The 23,263-nt window shown below is 49.6% G+C and overlaps 2 pseudogenes; both read right to left on the bottom strand.

Moving 5' to 3' along the window:
• Positions 1-931: 931 nt before the first annotated feature.
• On the bottom strand, positions 932-5,279 carry LOC120689416 (annotated as a pseudogene).
• Positions 5,026-21,355, bottom strand: LOC120691467 (annotated as a pseudogene).
• Positions 21,356-23,263: the final 1,908 nt, after the last annotated feature.

Genomic DNA, 23,263 nt, shown 5'->3' with positions numbered 1-23,263 from the left:
GCGTTACCAGAAAAACTCACTTCACAAAGTCGACCAGGTCACTTTCACCGTAATAGAGGTCTGATCCAGCTCCATTTGTTGACTAGCACATCCGTGCATGCTTGCTTTAAAAGAAGCATGGCGTTCAACTTCACTTGTTGAGCCTCCACTTCCATCAATGACCTTGAACTTCACACGCATCCAAGTATCTATCGCTGCAGCGACCACAAACCTTCTCATACCACATGCCTCACTAATAACACCACGAAAAAGATGAATTTCTTCTCTCTCTAAGCCACCAACATATGAACTAAGTAGTAGACGGAAACCACTGCCATGCACTTGTGTTATGTCTACTTGTATTGTTGCCTCCACAGCTTCGGAAAGCATTGCTAATGTAATGTCAACAGCACCACCAGCACCATCAATTCGATTCAAAAACGGTTTGCATGTCGGTGTAGTTAGCTCAGAGAAGTCTGATATTCCATCAATCAATTGCAAGTCGTCAACTTCATGTTCTCCCTTCTTGATCCTCAAGTCATACTCTATTAGCACGGCAGATTGCATCTCAATACCTCTTTTTGGGCCAGTCATTGATTGCATGGACAACAAAATCTACAAGGAGTTTGTCTCATTCTACAAGAGTCTCACAAGGCATCACGTATTATTCCAGACTTGCAAGCCTGCTCGCAAATTTTCTATTTTGTAACCCTTCATAGAAAAGTAGATAGAGGATATGTATGACCGAAATATGTGCACCTCCAGGAAGTTTCAGTTATGAAGATATTCTTTCGTAGCAAGAACATTTTGTAATGTAGCGTCTTCAGTACTCATTAAAGAATAATGATCCAATGCACAACAATGTCTACAAAAGTGTCTCATTATGCTGAACTCAAACTCAGGGAACCATGTCATATTATCTGACTATTTTTTTTCAAAAAAAAATCAACAATGCATAGTAATTCTACCTTTTTAACAATATATATGTATAACTATCAAAGTTGTACATAAAACACTTATTTCTTTTTTCTCGAATACGAAGGAGAGCTTCGTATCATTGTATTAAAGAGAGAAGAGCCGGCCCCTTACAATCTTCACCACCTCATTTCGGGCCGAGCCATGAGGGGTTGAAAAAATACATGATCAAGATGTACTCCAATAGCACACACACCTAGAAGCGAGACCTGACCTACTACAAATTAGAAACCACAAGCTAAGGATTACCCAGCTCACCAACCTGACCATGACCAAGTGTTCTCAGGCGTCGAGCTCCAGCAAGACACCCTCATCTCTGAAAGCTCGAAGGAGACTGTTTATGCAAGGTCGAGCACCATCAAAGACGCAAGCATTGCGAAGCTTCCAGATAACCCAGGCACCCAAAATAATAGTGGAATTCAGGCCTTTCCTAGTTTCTTTCGGGACCTTTTTAACTGCTTTTCTCCACCAGTCAGCAAAAGAAACCTCATGGCGGCTTGGGACCCGGCCTTGAAATCCCATAGGCGTTAGAATTCTAAACCAGAACTCCCGGGAAAAGACACACGTAGTAAGCAGGTGTTGGATATTTTCTTCTTCCTGGTCACAGAGCGGACACATGGACGGGTGTGGCAGGCCACGCCTCGCCAGACGATCCGCAGTCCAGCACCGATTCCTGATGGCGAGCCAGAGAAAAACTTTGCATTTCGCAGGAGCCCATGATTTCCACAACCGCCGCCAATGTTCAAAAGTAATTGCTCCATTAAAGAAGGCACGATAAGCTGATTTAGAGGAGAAAATACCAGAGCTATCCAATCGCCAGATGTGCACATCCTCATCCTGGGAGAGGGTCGTGTCCAGCAGCATATCCCACAGCTGGAGATACTCAAACAGTCCAATCGGCGAGAGGCCTCCTTGAATATCAGTGGGCCAAGATTGATTTTGCAAGGCCTGTGCAACTGTGCGTTGCTTGCGAATTTTTAGTGGCACAGCATCAACAACCACAGGTGCGATTTCAACAATTGAGCAGCCCATGAGCCATCGATCAGACCAGAACAGTGTGTTGTTTCCATTACCTACACTTATTTCTGAAAAATAAAAATATCAGGATTTAAAAGTTCACAAGTACAATGAGTTATTACATATGCTTACCTGGTATACAATGATAGGATCATCCCTGCTCCGATTAACTATGTAATTTACTAATGGATCTAGAAGGTCACGGGTAGCTATATATCCGTATAACTGAACCGGGCCATCTTCTTCTAAAAGTTTGCCCAATTTCACTGAAAATATTTGCACCATGGGACGCGGTGTATGGATGAAACAGTTTTCTCGATCTGGACAACAATTGCTTGGGTCAGAGAGGGTCATCGGTTCCAGTCCAGCTAAACAAGAAAGACAAATAAAACAATATTAGATACAATTTAAGGGAAGCAGTAAGAGGAATAGGAAATTTAACTTTTATATTGCAATAGCAGTGTGAATGACAACTTTTATTTTAGACCGCATGCAACATGAATCGAATGATAAGAATTAATCGAACTATTTTCTTCTCTCTCTCCTTTTGTTTGGTACATTTTACCATTTAACTAAAAAGCTATATAAAAAGAATGGATCAAGTAACTAACCCGTGAGTATCAATATATGGGTTTATTTTGAGAAACAGAAAAGAACCTAAAAAAAAGGAATCTACCAATCGAGGAGGAAGACTCACTCTCGTTACGGTCGGAAATTCGATATCTTTGATGCCATCCACCGGACACGGCGTATACGGAGCCGTCGCGGTGGCCACTGTTGGCGAGGATGGCGGCGCGGTTTATACCATCGGCTGGACGGCCGTTTCCGCAGCGAGCGATGACCTCCCTGGTCGCTCTATCGGCTTCGTCGAAGAATTGTACCCACTCCTGCTTGTCGTCACCTTCGGGGATGTCGAAGCGGTCGCCCCCCGGGAGAGTGATGTATTCATACGGGTGGTGTGGACTGGGGGAGCGGCTCCGCCACCTATACGCCTCCCTCTGCCCTCTTCCTCTGCATCCATTGCTGCTGCTCGCCATGTAGGGAGGTCCGCTGGCAGAACAATTCCTAGAGCTAGATGATGGATTTGGGGGAAAAGAATCTTTTTCCTCCCCCACCCGCCGGACGCTACGTTACCCCGATACGGCAGTGTGGCGTCGTATCCCGTATCGGATACGGAACCACCGATAAGTATCCAACATAAAAAGAGAAAAAAAATACAAACATCCGATACGCATATTGATACGTATCTGGCGTGATATCCGATTCCGATACGGCCCAGCGTCAGCAAACCTCCGGCCTCCGCACTACGGCAAACCTATGGAGGGTGTCAGGGTGTCGCCGTCTCAATCTAATTCTGGCCGAGCATTCCGGCACTGACCCTCCCCGTCGTCGTTGCACAGTGTTGTTCCTCCCATCAGCACGTCAAACGCGAACGCGTCCAATTCCGCAGCGCAGCCGCCACGCAGGATGTCCAGCAGCAGCGGCCGCGGCCGCGCCCGCGCGACATGGCCGTCGGCACGCAGCACGCCCACCAGCGCCGGCGCGTCCCACCGCAGGCCCCGCGCTACGGCCTCCCGCGCCGCGTCCAGGTCCCCCGGCGGCCACTAAGCCGAACGTCCTGACGTCCGGCGGGCACCCCGCGCGCTCCATGCACCCCAGCATCCGGCGTGCACCGGCCAGGTCGCCCCTGTCGCACAGCGCACCGACGTACACGTCGTAGACGCGCACGCCTGGCACGAGGCCCCGCAGGAGCATTTCGTCGAACACCTCCTCGACGGCGTCGAACGATTCGCTTTCGCGGAAAGCTCGCAGAAACATCTCCAACTCCGGGAGCCCTAGGGCCACCCCGTCGGCGTCCATCTGCTCCGTCACGAACTCGTACGCCTCCACCGCCTTCCCCTCCCGCAGGAGCGCGTCGATGACGGCGCGGTGGTCCGATCTGCCAGGCGAGACGCCCCAGCGGCGCATGTCGTCCAAGAACGCGAGCGCGTCCGGAGCTGGCGCGCACCGGCAGAGCGAGGCGAGGACCGCGCGGCATTGGTGCGGGTCCGGGTCGAGGAGGAGGCCGGGCATGCAGCGGAGGAGGTCGACGGCGGCGGAGGTGAGGACGCCGAAGGTGGAGACGTCTGGGGCGACGTGAGGGGAGGCGCGGAGGAGGACGGAGGGGGCGACGCGGAGGAGCAGAGCGCGGCGAGGAGCGAGTTGAGGGCGCGGGTGGTGCGGAGGGAGGTGGAGAAGAGGGTGGCGGCGGCGGCAAAGCGGCCGTGGCGCGCAAGGGTGACCGGCGGCCTCCGGCCGTGCTAAGAGCGGGTGGGTGGGGCTCATCTCCATCTGACGGGGCTCCTGCCGCTCTGCACTGCAGCAAGCTTTGACATATGCTGCTGACTTGTTGAGTATATACATACATGCACAGCTCTCGCATCGCTCAGCGACTCTTACATTTGATCTCGATCCATCCCACTTGGCAGAAGCACAGCAAGTGGAATATATGCAAACTCCCAACTCCATCCGATGCATCGACAGCCTTTTCTGGATTCTGGAGCAAAACATCCAAGGACGCCGCAGTTCATCTTCATTTCCGATTCTGGAGGACACAGTAGTTCAGACATCCAAGGACGCCACAGTTCATCTTCAGAATACTGCGTTTCATCTTCAATTTCCGATTCTGGATGCCGCAGTTCATCACTTCATCATCTTCAATTTCCGCACAGCAGCCAATGTGGGGAGACAATCCCTCATCGATGAAGTAAATATAATCAATCCTCATCATACCCACGTCCAGGGTACACACAGATACCATCGCTGGCAACTGCACCAACACCATCCGTATGTACAGATGGACAATCTGTCCAATGATTACAATGCAAGTGATTCCACAACATTGGTTGATCCATGCTAATACCATCTACTGCTCCATATTAGCTGGACAAATGCATCTATCTATTCAGACAATGTCACCATCTGTGATGCATGTTCATGCATTCTACCTGGGCGGCTGGGCCCAAATACACAGCCCCGCTTGCCCAGGCAGTAGCCCTACCAAACTTTTTTTTAAAAAAATATCATGGTGAACGTCTGCAAACCTTTTTACAATTGGCAAACCAAAGGACAACCCAAATTAGGTGACTATTTACATTTTGGTTAACCTAGGTATGATTGATTATTTGGGGTAAGCCTCCAAGTTCAATGACAGATCTAGGGTAGGGTTTCATAACCTTCTGCAAGGAGGCAAACTGAATCTTTATCTGTATCTTACAAACTGTACATGTCAGTCCAACTGCCAAATGCTCCGGCGCCGTCACCACCATGTCGCTCACAAGGCTTTCACATAATCTGGGATCTTGTAGCTGGACCAGGGCGTGGAGCCACCATCGGCCAAAACATAAGGCCTACCGATTGCATTGTGATTGCATGTCACAAGATGTAGGCCATCTTCTAATTTTCCTCGGCGTAGATAGAGACGAGCATTATCACCAGTACCAGCGGCCAAGAGTGATTTATATGGGTGGAAAGAGAGGCAATTCACGCTGCCAATTGTTTGGCCCATAAACGACGGCTGGTAGCGAATTTTAGTCAACTGTTCTCCTTCAAGACTGAACACTTTAATCATCTGCTTGGCTGAACTGTTGGAGTATATTGAGCCCATGTGTATAGAGGCCCATCTAGAGGCCCATGTGTAGATTCTATATATACCCACCCTTCTAGGGTTGGAGGAATATAGCAATTATTCCTTCTATCATGGTATCACAGCCATCTCTCTGGGCACTGCCGCTGGCTGCTCTGCTCTGAGCACCGCCGCCGCCGTAGCTGCGCCGCCATGGCGCGCCGGCCGCCCCCTCTTCCTCCTCCTTCCCTCCCCTCTCCTCTGCTCCTTCCCCTGCAGGACGCCGCTGCGCCACCTCCATGGCTCCTTCCTCTGCTGGGCCGCAGCCGCCGCCGCCTGCCTTCACCTCCTCCTGGGATCTCTCCTCTGCTGCCTCCCATGGCCGGCGCCCCCTGGCCACCGCCGCCCGGCGCTGGGCCCTCCCCCTCCTCCTTCCTCTCTTTCTCTATTTTACCTCCCCTGCACGCCCCTGCCAGCGCCGCCGCGGATGCCGCCTACTTCGCCGCCGCGTACGCGAGCTCTTCAGGCGCCGCGCACGCCGCGGGCACCTTGGGTGCGGGCGGCGCGGGCGCCGTGGGCGCGACCGGCGCGGGCGCCGTGGGCGCGACCGGCGCGGGCGCCGCGCACACCGTGGCCGCGGACGCGCCACGCCCTCCATGGTGGGTGACCACTGGGCTCCGCCGCCGCCTGAGCCTGCAGGGGCCCTTCTACCGCCGCCGACGCCCGCCCTCCCTGCTCGTGGCGGGCAGCCCAGCGCTGCCACTGCCGCCTACGGCTCCCTGGGCGTCGTTGCTGCTGCCCAGGGAGGCTGCCACCTGGACGGCCCTGGGTGCGCCGCCCGGCGCGGCGCAGCAGGCCCCCATAGTGCGTGGGCCCTGGGTGCAGCCGCCGCCGCTGCACCTGGAGGCCGCCGACGCTGCACACCTGACGCAGGGCCTGGCCCAGGCTACCGCCACCGCCGCCGTGGACGCGGCCCCTGCGGGCGCTGGGACCCCGGCTACCACCGCTGCCGCACCCTCCTCTGTTCTGGGCGCTGCCGCCGCGCCATCCCCTGTTCTGGCCGCCGCCGCAACCTTTGTGGCCGCGCCGGTCACGCACGCCGCGCAGGCCGTCGCGCCCAGGGACCTCGTGCGGGACGCTGCCTCCCTCGCCATGGCGCGCCGGCCGCCGCCCAGCGCCGGGCCCTCCCCCTCCTCCCTCGCCGCTGCGCAGGCTGTCGCGCCCGCTGCGCACGCCGCACAGGCCCAGGTCATCGCGCCTGCCGCGCAGGGGGGTGCCCCTCGTCCTCAGCCCCAGCCGGCGGCCATGCTCGCCGCTGCTGCTCCCCTGTTCGCGCCGTTCTGGACCCCGCCCGCTCTACCCAGCCAGCAGCCGACCTGGCCTGGGGGGTGCGCACTGGCGCAGTCCTTCAGCGCCATGGGGCGGACGGCGCCGGTCAGCACCGAGTGGATCGCTGACTCGGGTGACTACTTCCACACCACCCCACATGCCGGTATCCTCTCTTCTGTCCGACCCCCACACCCCTCTTGTCTTTTTTCCATCATGGTTGGTGACGGGTCTTGCCTTCCTGTCACCGCCGTGGGTTCTGCTCCTGGCTCTTTTCGTCTTCCTAATGTCCTTGTTGCTCCTCAGATGGTTCATAACCTTTTTTCCATTCGTCAGTTTATAGCTGACAATTCTTGTTCCATCGAGTTTGATTCTTCTGGCCTCACTGTAAAGGATTCGGCCTCCCGGCGTCCGCTACTCCGGTGTGACAGCACGGGGCCCCTTTACACCCTTCGCCTTCCTTCTTCCGCTGCACCACTCTCGTATTCTTCTTCGCTCTGGCCGTCTTGGTCTGCTGGTTTTGCCGCGACGCCGTCTTCCACCACCTGGCACCGCCGTCTTGGTCACCCTGGCCGCGACGTTCTGGCTCAGCTCAGTCGTAGTGCCGCTGTTCCTGGTACTAGGGCTCCTGCTGAGCCCCTCTGCCATGCGTGCCAGCTCGGTCATGTTCGGCTCCCTTTTTCTTCTTCTTCGCATGCGACGCATGCATTTGACATTGTTCACTGTGACCTATGGACCTCTCCTGTACTATTTGGTGGTGGTCGATGACTTCTCGCACTACTCTTGGACGTTTCCTTTGCGCGCCAAGTCTGAGACCTTCCCCACCCTCCTCCACTTTTTTGCCTGGGTGTCCGCTCAGTTCGGCCTCACCGTTAAGGCCGTCCAGTGCGACAACGGACGGGAGTTCGACAACTCCACCTCTGTTCTTTCTTCCTCTCTCGGGGTGTTCAGATGCGTATGTCTTGTCCGTATACCTCTCCTCAGAACGGCAAGGTTGAGCGGATGATTCGCACGACGAACGTCGTGCGCACCCTTCTGATCCAGGCCTCTTTGCCCCCACGCTTCTGGGCTGAGAGCCTCCACACCGCCACCTATTTGCTCAACCGTCTTCCGTCCACTGCTTCTCCTGCTCCCACTCCACACCACGCTCTTTTCGGTACCCCTCCTCGCTACGACCACCTTCGGGTTTTCGGGTGTGCGTGTTACCCTAACACCTCCGCCACTGCTCCTCACAAGCTGGCGCCCCGTTCGACTCGTGTGTTCCTTGGTTACTCCCCTGACCACAAGTGGTACCGATGTTTTGACCTCATCTCTCGCCGCGTCCTGATCTCCCGACACGACGTCTTTGACGAGTCGGATTTCCCCTACTCCACCTCCACCACACCTTCTCCTGACCCTGAGCTGGAGTCTATGTTTCCGGCTGACCCGGTGGTTCAGCCACCTTTTCCTGGCTGTCCTTTCCCTGCAGGTTTTCCCGGTACACCGGTACCGTTCCCGGTGATCCCTGCTGCGCCCAGCGCGGCCCCGGTGTCTCCTGCTGCACCCAGCGCGGCCCCAGTGCCCGTGCTCGAGCTACGCGCGGCCCCGGTGTCTCCTGCTGCACCCCCGCGCGGCCCCGGTCTCCTGCTGCACCACGCGCGGCCCCGGTGCCCGCGGTCGCGCCACGTGCGGCCCCCGGACCTCTGGTCGTGCCGTGCGCGGACCCGGTGTCTCCCGCTGCGCCACGCGCTGCCCCGGTGCCTTCCCCTGCGCCTGAGCGGTACGCTCAGCCGGTACAAGTGTACCGGCGTCGCTCGGCGCCGACCACAGCGCCGTAGCGGTACGCTGAGCCAGTGCAGGTGTACCGGCGTCGTTCGGCGTCGACACCGGCGCCGCCTCCTGCTCCGGAAGCTCCTGCGGCGCCTCCGCCGGAGCCGTCGTCGCCGCCGCCTCCCCTGGCTCTCTCTCGAGCCGAGCCGGAGGTGTACCACCCGCCGGTCATCCATCGGGATCCTCGGCATATCCATCCCATGGTGACTCGGCGGATGGCGTCACAGGCCGCGACTCTCTCCGCCACCGAGGGAGAGCCACGGGTCTCTCCGGTACCCTCCTCTGTCCGCGACGCCTTGGCGGATCCTCACTGGTGTCGCGCGATGGAAGAGGAGTACGCGGCTCTTCTTGCCAACCAGACGTGGGACCTCGTGCCGCGTCCGTCTGGTTGCAATGTGGTGACTGGCAAGTGGATCTGGACGCATAAGCGTCGGACTGACGGCACACTGGATCGCTACAAGGCTCGCTGGGTTCTCCGGGGGTTCACTCAGCGGCCTGGTGTGGACTATGATTAGACCTTCAGCCCGATCGTGAAGCCCGCTACGGTGCGCACGGTCCTCTCGCTTGCGCTCTCGCGCACGGCCTGTGCACCAGCTGGACGTGAAGAATGCGTTTCTTCACGACACCTTGTCAGACTGTTTACTGCTCTCAGCCTGCGGGATTTGTGGACTCGAGTCGTCCGGATATGGTCTGCCGGCTCAACAAGTCTCTCTATGGACTGAAGCAGGCTCTACGGGCTTGGTACTCTCGGTTCGCCACGTTCTTGCTGACACTGGGGTTCACCGAGGCCAAGTCTGACACGTCTCTCTTCATCTACCGTCGTGGGGATGAGACTGCATATCTGCTGCTATATGTCGATGACATTGTGCTCACAGCTTCCAGTCAGCAGTTGCTTCAGAGTGCCATCTCCTCTATGCAACAGGAGTTCGCTATGAAGGATCTCGGTCAGCTCCACCACTTCTTGGGCGTCACTGTTGAGACTCGCCCGTCTGGTCTTCTACTTCACCAGCGGCAGTACGCCCTCGATATTCTGGAGCGGGCTGGGATGACTGATTGCAAGCCCTGCTCCACTCCAGTCGACACTCAGGCGAAGCTGTCTGCTGATCTGGGTGATCCGGTGGCTGATCCTACTGCCTACCGGAGTCTGGCCGGCGCTTTGCAGTACCTCACCTTCACCAGGCCGGACCTCACCTACGCTGTTTAGCAGGTCTGTCTCCACATGCATGATCCCCGGGAGTCACACCTTGCTGCGCTGAAGCGTCTCCTCCGGTACGTCCGTGGCACTGTGGACCTCGGCCTGGTACTGTACCGCTCGTCCTCTGCTGAGCTGGTGGTCTACACCAACGCTGACTGGGCTGCCTGCCCGGACACTCGTCGCTCCACCTCCGGCTACGCCGTCTTCCTGGGCGGCAACCTGGTCTCCTGGTCGTCCAAGCGGCAGCCGGTTGTCTCCCGCTCCAGTGCCGAGGCGGAGTACCGGGCTGTCGCTAACGGCGTGGCGGAGGCGTCCTGGCTACGACAGCTCTTAGCGGAGCTCCACAGCCCGCTCGCCAAGAGCACGCTCGTCTACTGCGACAACGTCAGCGCCGTATATCTCTCCACCAACCCCGTCCAGCATCAGCGGACGAAGCACGTGTAGATCGACCTACACTTCGTGCGCGACAGAGTCGCAATCGGCGATGTTCGGGTACTCCATGTCCCGACTACCTCCCAGTTTGCTGACATCTTCACCAAGGGGCTGCCCTCGTCGACCTTCTCGGAGTTTCGATCCAGCCTCAACGTAGCCGGTGGCTAGTTGTAGCTGCGGGGGGTATTAGCCCTTTGTACTCTACTTGTACTCTCATCTTGTCCAGTCTTGAACACCGCTGCGTCGGTTGTTCAGACTGAAGGGGGGTGTTAGCTTTCTTGTTGTCCAGTCTTGAACACCGCTGCGCCGGTAGTTCAGACTGCGGGGGGGGAGGGGTGTTGGAGTATATTGAGTTCATGTGTATAGAGGCTCATCTAGAGGCCCATGTGTAGATTCTATATATACCCACCCTTCTAGAGTTGGAGGAATATAACAATTATTCCTTCTATCATGAACCACTCGCGACAACAGGGGCATGCCGATGAATAGCTAACGCTGTAAGTGAACCCCTGTGTGCCTCGATAGTCAGATATGGTTCTGCTGCCCTTCTAACATCAAGAAATTGAATGTCCCCAGCTTGAGACGCACTTACAATCTGTGATAACATAAAATGATCATAAATAAGAAAGCATTGTAAAGCCTAAGCAAGCCCATAAAATAGTTTAACGTGCTTCAACAAACCAAAACAAAAGGAGCATAACATACAAGTGAAGATAGGTGGTAGTATTTACCTTGTATGGATCAAACCCAGGCTGAAACCCTATGCCAACAACCTTTTCTGTTCTTGGGGCATGCGGCCTCGCCATATAGACAAGCCTACAGTATAGAATAAGAATATCCAGAGTAAAAATAAGTTGGCAGAAAAGAAAGATGAAGAAGGATATTGGATAGGACACCTGCAACATATGCATGGTATGCATCAAATGGCTGAAGGCAAGGTTTTAAAAAACGCTAGACGCTAGGTGAACGCTAACCTATGGTTTAGAGTTTTTTGTGATTAAACGTAGATTAAACATCTTTTGTGATTAAACGACACTGTGATTAAACGCAACGCTAGGCCAAAGTTTAGAGTTTAATCAAGATTAAACATAGTTTTAAAATGTTTTTTAAAACAGGGGCTGAAGGCCAGAGGATCTGAATACTACTATGCTTACCTATCAGGTGTGTGGACATCAAATATCCTAACAGAACCATCAGCGAAACCAGCAGCGAAATGTCCAGATCGAACCTGAGATGCAGACTGAAACGAAGAAGCAAGCAGAAGTCATGCTAAAAAACATACGATGTGAACCAGATTAGCAAAAGACTTGATGGAAAGAATCATAATAAAGCAATCAAATAGCCCATCTCACGACTATAGAACAGAAATACACGTGTACTAAGGAAAAAAAACTTTCAAAATGAACGGAGAATAACAACATAAGCTGACAAAACCATTACAATGGAGTATGCTACATATCTTTTGGTTAAGTTGGCAACTACTCACCAGTGCAGAAATCGCGCTGTCAGCAGGGGACTCGATGGTGCTGAGAAGTTGTTCCTTTTCAAGATCCCACACCAAGATGGAAGACATGTCACCAGATGCATACTATTGGACAATGAAAGGGAGCAAGTCCCTGTATTAGAACAACCTACAGCATGTAAAATAAAATCATTGAACTGGATAGAAAATTACCAGGTAACCAGATTGTTGCTGCCAATCGATCACAATATTGCGACCAGCAGCTCGATGACCCTTAACTGATGAGAAAGCAGTTACAAGTTTTTGTCCTCCCCTTTGATTAAAGTTTTTCCATATACGGACATTTCCATCACCTGCAATATGAAATTAGATAACCCAGTGGTAGAAATACAGAAAGAAATACTTAGGAAAGAGAGGCATACTTGAGGCAGCTAAAACCAAGCTCTCGTCGAGTTCATTGATAAGCAAAAGCTTAGATAGCCCTCTATTGGACAACTTATGGTTTTCAAAAGAGTTTACCGGTAGCACATCATCATAGTTCCACACTCTGATATGACAGAACTTTAGTACAAGTGCAGCAGAGCATTTAAAGTATTAATTTCAATAATCATTTTTTACCTTATTTGCTCATTTTCATCAGCTGCAATAACGATCGGAGAAAATGGCAACAGCAGTGCTGCTTTTGTACCTGACTCAAACCTCGTGTCCCAACTAGTAATTTGGCTGGTCATCTTGCAAGCTGCTATTCCCACGATGAGCAACAACAACAAAAGAAAAGGAAAGATAAATATGCAAGAATACCAACAACAACAACTTAATGCAGAATAATATATCTATCAACATACAGGATCGCTGGCACTTTGCAATGCAATCTAATGCAATTCTTTCTCTCTCTTCTCTTCTAGCATTCACTTCTTCATTATCTTCAGAATCAGTTAAAAGTGGCATAGAGAAATGACCACAGCTCCAGTTGTAAATTGTTGATTGTGGAATTATACTTAGTTCAGCATTACTGGGAGCTGCAGCAGAGCTTAAAAGTGGATCAGCTAAGCCCTCAGGTGAATTCACAGGATGTGGTCTGAACTCCATAGAACACACGCGGCGCAATCCTGTAAGACAATCATGCTGAGGAGGGCTAACAGGAGGGGTCCTAAATGCCTTCAAGAAGTTTCCTGCAAAATATTGGAACACGCAATTCAATGATTCTTGTATTTCCCTGAACACCCAGTGCACAGAATTAAGATGTCCCAAGCACATACCAAGGAAAAGGACTATAACTTACCAGAATTCATATCAAACCAGGAAGAGGAGCGCGCGATTCCAAAGTTTGATGAAGGTGCAGATGTCTCTCCTTGATGCCCAACAACACTGTTATATCTAGTGTTCCTCATGACAACATGCTCAACACCTATAACGGACAGTGCTCTCCGGCCAATAGTTGCGATTTTTGGGTAAGGATCTTTAGCAACAGAACACATTGTTGATATAAACTGAGAATAAATGACACTATCAACAGGTCTCGACTTCGTGTAGCTTAGACCACCATTGCTTGTGTTGTCTCTCAGTAATATGCCTGAATCAGAATGCTGGGAAGAATCATCTGACTTGGGAGAGCCATGCATGATACTATTTGTTGCAATCGGGCTGCTAGTAGAAATTCTTACATCACGACCAGTAACACTTCTATCACTGCCAACCCTAAGCAGAGGACCAATATGAGAAACAAGGTCACTGCTGCTTTGTAGAATGCTGTTGGGACTGTACACGTTGCCTGGATTACTTATATTAGCCAACGATGGTGGTGACTTCAGCAATGAATTGGTTTGAGGTCTCCAATACTCAGCAGCAACATATTTGAGATGTTTGTTGTGACCCAACGCAAAGCGAGTAAGTGCTGGAAAAACATAGGCTCAACTCAAAATTGTTTATAAAAAGGTTGAAAGTAATATTCAATGTACAGCACGCTAAAGGACCATTCTAGGAAATATAATATATCTTTCTAGTACACATACCTATAGCAACCTCAGATCTAACAAGGGGGCTACCATCTGAAGATAACTGCATAAGGTTTCGAACAACATTTATTTCAGCTTTCATCTTTTCGTCATCATCAGTGCCATTTGATGGTGCAGATGCCATATCCAGGAGATTCCCAAGTGCAAAAACAGCGGAAGCTCTGATCTGTCAAGATCAAATATTTAATGCATATCTTGTGCATTACGCAAAACAAAGAACAGACACAATAAAACATCATACCTCAGGTTGAGGCTTCGATAATAGACACATTACAATTTCTGGTGCATTTGATTGCAGACCAAGTAACTGAGCCTCAGGAAAATCTTCCCAAAGTTTGCCAAGACATAAACAAAGCCACTGCAAAAGCAAAGGTTCTGTCTGTGCATCCTGAGGATTCTCAGGTTGCAGAAGTCTCAGGCAAACATCTATAAGACCTGCATTAATACACGCCACTTGACCCGTCCTATGGCCATCCATAATAATTGATAAAACGAACGCCGCCATTGCACGCTGCTGCTCTGGGTAAGCATCCAGATTCTCAAGAAAACTGATAAAATATGCATGTCCTCCTTCTTTAACCAAGTCAACCTGACACGTCTGTCATTGGGGAAAAAGACATGGGTTAAATGCCTGAACCTTAAAAGAAAGAAGGGACTTTAGAAGATTCCAAGTGCTGCATACCTTGTCGAGAGAGAGAATTTTCGTCCATATGAGCACAAGAATTTGACGGAACTCCATCGCACTTGTTTGAAGCAGTTTAAGTACATAAGGGAAGATTCCAACAGATAGAGCCTAAAACAATGAAGTGCCAGAGGTTGAAGATTCCAAAGAGAATAAATAACAATCACCTCTTTAAAAAAAGTACATGTAGAAGTGGGCAGCTACAAACCAAATCAACTGCCCATGGTCCCATCTCAAGAAATCTTCCAAGCAGAACAAGCGCTCTAAATCTGTGTGATTGACTAAGCAGGGCCTGCAGGAAAGCACAAAGATGTAAGAAGGAATGGAAAACAAGAAAAGAAATGCATAAGATAACTAAAGGGAATGAATGTAAAACATTTTACCAAATCTCTACATCTCTAAAGAGAGAAATCCCCCCCCCCCCAATTTTTCATCCGTTGTACGGATGTGGCCTCGCCTGTCAGCGACTCATCTAGCGACACGCCAATGCCCCACTCCGCATCCACATGTGTCCTGCCTGCCCGTGAGCCGTCCGGTTCCTCTCTCCTGGCGCTGGGGGAGCCCTCGCAAGCCTGGCAGTTGACCGCGCCGCCGGATGTGGTGTTCCCACCGCTGCTCCAGCTAGCTCAGGCCTTGCCGGCGCTGTGCAGAGTGTAGGTAGACCCTCTGCCGCAGATCTCGCGGCCACCAGTGCCCAACCTGTCGGCACCACTGGTGGTGTACCCGAGAGTCTGGTGCCCACTACAGGGGATACTTCTGCTGCTGCTGTTAGGACAAACCAAGCCAAGGATGCTGCCCCCGCTGCCAGGTCCACAGCAGCCTTGCCAGAACCTGCTGTAGTAGCTTCTTAACTGTAAGTTTAAGTGATTCTTGCATCAAAATTTCTTATTTGGCTTTAGGCTCAATTTTCTTCTCAATTTCTGTCATCGGTACATGTCTAGCACATTTTATCTTTTGCATTGATGAGATCTATTTAGTTCGTTTATAGTATACCGACACTATCTGTGTTTATCAGAGCTATATTATTAGTTTGTTGGAGCTGAAGGGATGGTAACGACTGGTATATGTATAGGGTGTATAAAAAAACAAATGTCAGGAACTGTCCCTGATTCCATGTCATCAAACTATCCATTGAACGTTTTCTGCTAGACAATGGTTTGTACTGTAGCCAAAATTGACATGGGAAGAAACAGTAAGAGACTTGAAAGAATGGAAGTTACCTAGAGATAAGTCCTTGAATAGGAGTGCTTGGAAGGCGGTTACTCACGTCCCTGAACCATGAATAATGGTCTTTATTGTTTCAACTCTAGCCTACCCCAACTTGCTTGGGACTAAAAGGCTTTGTTGATGTTGATATGGTTTGTATTGTAATTGGTTTCTCTTGATGGTGGTTTCATTTTGTCCCTTCACAGGATCTGTATGTATTCCTTGCTATTTTCAATATTTCATATCAAGCTGGTTGTTGTGTTGAAATATCTTTACTGGCTATTTTTGGTAATAGACATTACTCTCACAAAGAAATTCAGAAAGAAACTGAAGGACACAAAAGGATCAATTTACCTGCATGAACTGGTATGGAATTGGATTAATATAGGTAAGATTCAACTACAAGAAGCTAATTTACTCACTGGATAGGATGTTCAGGGTTCTTGTTCTGAATCAATAACAACTCGGATCCTCATTGGCAACCCCTTTATGCAAAAGGCTTAATAGTTATACACATTCAACTTAATGAAAGAGCAAAATACAGTTCTGTTTAAGAACTGAAAACAGAATTTAACAGAGCTGTGATATAGCTTAGGCATGCTCAACATAAAGTAGATCGAATGAAACGTAATGGTAGAAAGCTTACGGCTTTTGTTGATTGTCTGTCCTTTGATCTTGGGACTAAAGTTCAGAACCTATCCAGCCTCGCATTGAAATAATTTGGGCTCATATGCCATGACAACCACCCCTTAAGAGATGAGTGGTACTAAATTTACTACCTTGGATGTGTTATACCGATTTAACTTTTTTATTAGTGTAGACATCAGTATTTTGCTTTATTTTGTGAAATTCTAATTTATGCATTCATGCCAATCAGTCAGTCAGTCAATCAGATCACTTCTTTGTTTGTCACAGATAAAACAGAGGCTGAAGGGATCTGATAGATATTGATGCTGAGTGTAAAAGGTCAACAAGCTAGAAGGTTGGGTTGACATTCATCCTTTCTACTGTGTGATTCTTAAAGTATAGATATTTGCAATGTGTTTCTTAACGTGTGAATCATCATGGAATATTTGTGTTTGTTAATGTGCGAATCATCATGGAATATTCTGGACGTACTTGCTGTCCATGCTTTCAAGATTCAGTTAACAGAGAAGCTGTTATTAGATCACCTGATCTTATACAGAGTACAGTGGGAATAATTCTTAGGACCCAAGATGAGAGCCTCATGCATGATTATCTCTATTGAGACCAGGTGGTACATCCACACGCTAATTCAGAATCGAATAAGTATTTGGCTTTGCTAAGTTTGAATTGCCCAGTACTGAATATTGATGACATGAAATTGGGAAGATGATTTTCCTCTGTTTTAACTCCCTAATTAACAAATTATAGATCTACAGATTCAGATGCAAACTCGACCCCAACATAGGGGGCCAAAGCATGTTATTTTGTTGTTGTTTTTCTTTATCTCATAGCATGGATCATTTGGTTACATTCAATTCTGTTGAAACGTTAACCATTGTCTTTCCGCAGCAATGCGCGGGCCTTCTTTTCTAGTTAAAAAGTAAAGCAGCATAGAGAAGCATAATGAGGTACTCAAAGAAAAAGCTACCAAAGTAAAGCTGGATTCTACAAATGGTATTGACTTGTATGAAACTGTAAAAGCAAAATGTATTACCTGAAGAACTATATGTAACTGTTCAGGGGGTTTCTTGCTCTCAGAGCCATGATCAAGCCACACTTCAAAGGCCGTCAATTGTTCCGCAAAAAATGGGCTTGGCTAGTTTGAATAAAGAGATAAATAAATTGCCAATACTGGAGAGAGAGTATTCAAATGGAAAAACAGTAAGAACGTGCTAAACAACGAGTGCAATACCTGAAACCGTGCATTTGGATCAGTAATTAACTGAGGAAGCTTGGAAAGGCAGATCTCAGCAGCCATGTCCCATGCATCCCTGGGATTTAGCAAGTTATGAAATGCACAGAGAAGCAGCTAATGTAAAAACAGGATTATTCAGGTTCGTCACCACATATGGTGTTGATGTGTTGGTGGTAACAATGGATAAGAAATTGGAGAACAATTTGCAGATCGCATGATTCTCTCAGCAAGTAAGAAATTCCGAAAGAGACTAGTAACCAGAACATCTTGCCTGAAAAGCCGTTGGAACATATCTGCACATTCAAACTTGTATCATAAAACCAATACAGCCCAAAGAATTTATTTTGAACTTAAATGGTCTTTGATTTTCATGTTCCTGATAATATTGTATCTTGTGAGAGAGAAGATAGGAGAGAATAATGGCTTGTATTCCTCCAAACCCTAGAAGGGTGGGATATATAGATCCTACACATGGGCCTCTAGATGGGCCTCTTTACATGGGCTCAATATACTCCAACATATCTATCTCCTAGACGTCATACCACGAGGAAGAACAGTCCATGCAATTGTATCCGTAATAGCAGTGAAAATCCAATTCAGCTCCCCAAGAAGAGTTTTACGATCATTTTGCCTTCCAGGAATCTGGTCAATAAGAGAATGATCCAGAGAACCAGGAGTACAGACCGCTTACAGAACCTGCACAGTTTATAGGCATGTCCTCATATAAGCTCATGTTATAGAGATAAGGGAATGTATACAAAGGGAGGGAGGAGGGAGAGGAAGAGGGACAGACAGAGAGAGGGGAAGAGAAAGAACCAGTGCAGCGCCATTTTGATGGGTGTTGTGAGGCAAGCCGTAAACACATCAGCAGGAAGTTCTGCACTCTGGGGAAGAGTTTGATGTGCCTCACATGCAGCAAGAAGAAAGCAATCCTTTTGTGAAGATGCGGAGGAGCTAGAACTCCAGTCTAGGCGCTGAAGCAAAAGTCACAAGGAATATTAGATAATGCAGGAAGCCAGGAACAAAAACAGAGTAAAATATAAATCATGAGACACCTTCAACTTCAAGCATAAGAGAAAAAATACATTAGTCAAAAGCATATAGCATACCTCCAGAAAAGCTTTCACAATAATTCCAGCTGCTGAGCAGTCAAAAACATAAATGGAAGGTGTCTTTAACCATGAATCAAGATCAGTAATCGGAAATGGAATATACTGTGTATAACTCTGCAACAAAATGCAAAGTAGATCATTTCGTCAGAGACACCTATGATAAGTATACGCAGAAGCAAAACAGAGCCTTAACAATATTTACCTTGTTAAACACCCAAATCTCACCATTAGCCGTAGGCTTTGGTACACCATGTCCATTATAATGGAAAAGGACTCTCTCTGATCTGGCATACTTGCGGCAAGTATTGCAAAGTTTTTTAACTTCCTCCACTGTAGGATCCAGCTGAAGCTTGTAACGAGCCTGCACATGTCAGAATTTAGGACATGCAGTTGCAAATAGTGATTACCAAAATACCACAAAGTCAAACACATAGGTAATTTTGTCACCTTAGGTTGCCAGCGCTCATACTGCGAGTGCAATGTTTCGCCAATATTTTCTAGGGCTTTAGGAGGTGCCATAGAAAATGGATCTGAAAAGGAAGAATGAAAATCTATTTACAGATTTCAAGGCTACTGCATGAGTGCAATAACACAAAATGAAATACCATGGTTGTCTTAATTCTAAAATCCAGTCAGTTTTCCACTTTCTTGGCAAATAGTCATCAAAAGGATTAAGAAATAAGTTCATACGTTCCACTACCAAGAACTGCAGTATCTTACACTACAGTTTTAGTTCCTGTGCAATCATATGCCAGTTATAAAATCTATATCCAAAAGTGGGATAGATGCGTAAAATCATCTAAGAACCATGGAGCAAAATAATCTCATTTCCAATACACGATATTTCAAAACTTTATTTTGAGAACAGTAGTTGCAAGGAAGTTTCTATCTTGCAAATTCTTCTCCCATTGGCATTCAGAAATGCAAAAGGTAAAAATAAAAGACATTACCACTCAAATGATGAAAAGAAGTTCACTAATTTGCAAGCAATATTCATACAAAAAGCTTTATTCCACAAGCATCAAAGAGGAACCAGATTTATCAAAAGCATATAACTTCTCAGCTAGTAATTAGAAATCTGAAAAAGTGCACTCAGCTAAACATTTATCTATCCAGCACTCCATTCTTGCACAAGGGGAAATTTTAATTACATCGGGCGGATCAACACTAATGTTTAAACATAATACAAGGGCAACACATCCAGTCTTCATCTGCACTAGCAAATCCATCATTAGTAAATAACTAAATATGTAAAAGGAGATGTGCATGACTTATAAAAAAAAATTACAGAGAACCATCCAAGGGCCAGATGTGAGAAAACAAATATATTAGCTAAGTTCCGTGATGACTATACCAATAATGCATGGTGCAGACCAATACTCCAACCAAAGTACATGAGCAATCAGAACAGCAAATAGAAGAAATAAATAGAACTTTTGAACCGTAGGCCAATTCACACAACATTTATAGCTCAGCAAATTTATGCAATGTGCAGACTGTACAATTGTGCATTCATCTTTTTACAAAGCTCAACAATGGATTGTAGTTCTCTGGTTGCAAGACTAAGACCAGTAGTGATCATAACATCACTCAATCCATGAGTTTCCAAGGTTTCATTACATCTTACTATCAGAGAGCAGCTGTCAAATCATGTTCCGTAATAGATACTGTCAAAAGATGTTGAGATGCAGGTACTACAGCCACTTCACCTCACAAGCAGCTGCCCCTAATTTCCATTTCTTAGTACAATCAAGCTAACTACACTGGTAAGAGGCAACCCTATGAATCACCCCTGAGCCCAAGCGAGCCAAATCCAGTGAATAATTGAGTAACAGCAGAAGCAATAGAAACAGCAGCTACACGCAGCACATCGATTACCCGGTCCTTTGACCGCCATCTGGAGACGGGGCCGCTGGTGGATGGCCCGGCCGCGGCGGCCGTAGCCTCGTCGATCCCCTCGTGGCGCTGCTCGCACAGCACCACCACCTGGGGCAGGTACGCCACGGGCGCCGGCTTCTCCACATCGGCGGCCTCAAGCCCATTCCTGGACTTGGGCCCGTTCACAACGGGGAGGTCATCCGGGACGTGGCTGTGGTGGTGATTCGGCAGCGGCACCGGCACTGGCGAGGACGACGAGTGGCCGAGCCTGGACGGCATAACATCTCCCACTGCCATCGATGCTTGCTGCCTCAACTTCTCTTCCCTCCACCTCCTCCTCACCCCGCAGCCATCCCGAGGTCGCCGAGCTTACATCGATCGAATCCGCACGGTGCGACGAATCCGGCGGGGGAAGCCAGGCCAGTGGAGGGAGGGGTTTAGGCTCTCCGCACTGGGATCTCTATCCCACTCTCTATGCGTTTTACAGATCGGTTTTACAGAAAAAAAGCCCGCAGCGGGGTGCGGTATCCCGCGCGGTAAATTCCAGAGTCGGCCTCCGCGCGCTACTTCCAGCGCAGGTGCAGAGCTGTGGTATCGGCTGACGCGGCGTCGGGCCCGTGCGGGTGCGCGTCATGGAACCGCCGCGGAGCTGCTGGCGCCGCCGCCCACCGCTGTGCCCTGCCCTGCCCGCCGCGCCGCCGGTGCGCCACGCCGGCGCGCGCGCGCCAAGCCCTCGCTCACCACCGCCCATGGCCTCCCCGCGCCCATGGCCGCGGCTGGCCCGCCCTGCTCGCCACGCCCCGCGCCGGCGCGAGCAGAGGCAGGGTCCGCGGCCGCCGCGCGCTCCGCAGATCCGCTGCCGGCGCCCCGCGAGGCCCGCCGCCGGGGGCGGGGGAGGGGGCGGAGGAGGAGCCGCCATGGGAGGCTGCGGCGTGGACTGCCCCCTTCGCCGGCCTGCTGGCCACGCCGCCGCGGCCGTCGGGCGCCCCGGTCCTGCTGCCCGGAGCCCTGGAGGCCGCCGCCGCTCGGCCGCCGCGCGTGCCCGGCGGCTCCGCCATGGCCGCGGCCTCGCCCTGCCGTGGCCGCGCGCTCCTCCGCCGCGGGGGGGCCGTGGCGAGGGAGGGAGGAGGGCCGCCGGCGGGTGAGCAGCAGGGGGGCCGCCGAGCTCTGCCAGCCACGGGCGCGGGGAGGGCCGCCGGGGAAGGCCGGCGCCGCCCACTCGCCGCGGAGGAGAAGCAGGGGAGGAGAGAGACATGGGGAGAGGGAGTGGATGGGTGGGAGATAAGGTTGGGTGGGTCCCACTCGTCAGGGATAGTAGAAGTGGTGGGTGGAATAGATTTGAGTAGAAAATGTAGATGACTAGGATAGGATATAGAGAGTGGGATATAGAATATGACGAGTGCAGAAGAAATGAATATAGAGTGGAGAATCTCGATAATCAGGATGAAATATTCTGTTTAGAGAATGAATTTGGAGAGTGACGAGTGCGGAGAGCCTTAGGGACGCGGCAGGTAGGAGAGAGAAAGGGGGAGGAGGGGAGACAAGGGCCTTGTTTGGTTTGTAGTTGCACTAGTAGCACAAAAATTTTGACCAATAATTAGGGATACTAAATAAAGACAATTTACAAAACTAACTCCACAACCCTGCGCTACTTCACAAGACGAACCTAATGAGGCCTTTGACCGCACGATTAGAGGATGATTATTGTAGCATCATTGTAGTCAATCATCGATTAATTACTATCATTATATTCGTCTTGAAAAATTATACCCATCTGTGAAAAGATTTTACAAATAAATTTCGTTTAGTACTCCATGTATATGAGATTTTTTTTGAGAAACATGTGCTATGATATAATTGCTAAACCAAACAGGGCCAAGTGAAGCGGCAGGGAGGGAGACGAGAGACGAGGACTCCGAGGAAAGAGACTGAAGGGCAAATATAATTTTTTTTAAAAAAATGGAAATTGGATTCGCTCTTTTTTCCCCCAAATTTTCTTTTACTAGTTTTGGGGGCAGTGGTCCTGGTCCGAGGGCATGAGATGCGCGTGCTCCTCCTCCTCTCCTTTACTTCCTCCCATTTTATTGTCTACGGGAACATATAGGTAAAGAATCAAGAAAAGAAGGATTTTGTTTCATCCTGCTCAAAACTAAATTAGTAATATTATAGCTATTATGTCACTAAAATAAATTAACAATGGTATTTACACTAGCGTAGTTATTCTATAAAAAATATCCATGGGCAATAATAAAATTAAGTAAATAATTAATGACCTTAGTGGCTATAGATGATCGGAATTGGGCTTTTTGGACCAGGCAGAGTAGATAATTAAGGTGATATGATTTCACCATGGAAGAGAACTAAAAATTAGCAACACTGCATCTTTATAAGATATGCCTGGAAAACACTAGATCGAAAAGGATATACGGTGCTTCTCCAGAACAATTCCTTGCCAATAGGCTATACAGTGCTGGCAACTCGCCGCTAAATGAAGAAAAATAATTTTGTAGCACATAGAAAATGCACTACACGCCTGCTGCCAGTAACAATCACCACCAGAGACATAACAGTCCAGTCAGTTGACGACGTGGCCTCCAAACTCCAAAGTCACGCGAAAGTGCAAGGGCGTCCCGTCTCAGTATCAGTCAGGCGACCACTCTCCGCCCCTGCCCTCCGGCCCTCCCCTCCC

Source organism: Panicum virgatum, chromosome 9N (assembly GCF_016808335.1).
Source record: "Panicum virgatum strain AP13 chromosome 9N, P.virgatum_v5, whole genome shotgun sequence".
In the NCBI taxonomy this organism is placed as follows: domain Eukaryota; kingdom Viridiplantae; phylum Streptophyta; class Magnoliopsida; order Poales; family Poaceae; genus Panicum; species Panicum virgatum.
Note: the sequence above shows the minus strand (reverse complement) of the source record. Positions and strands in the feature narration are given on the sequence as shown.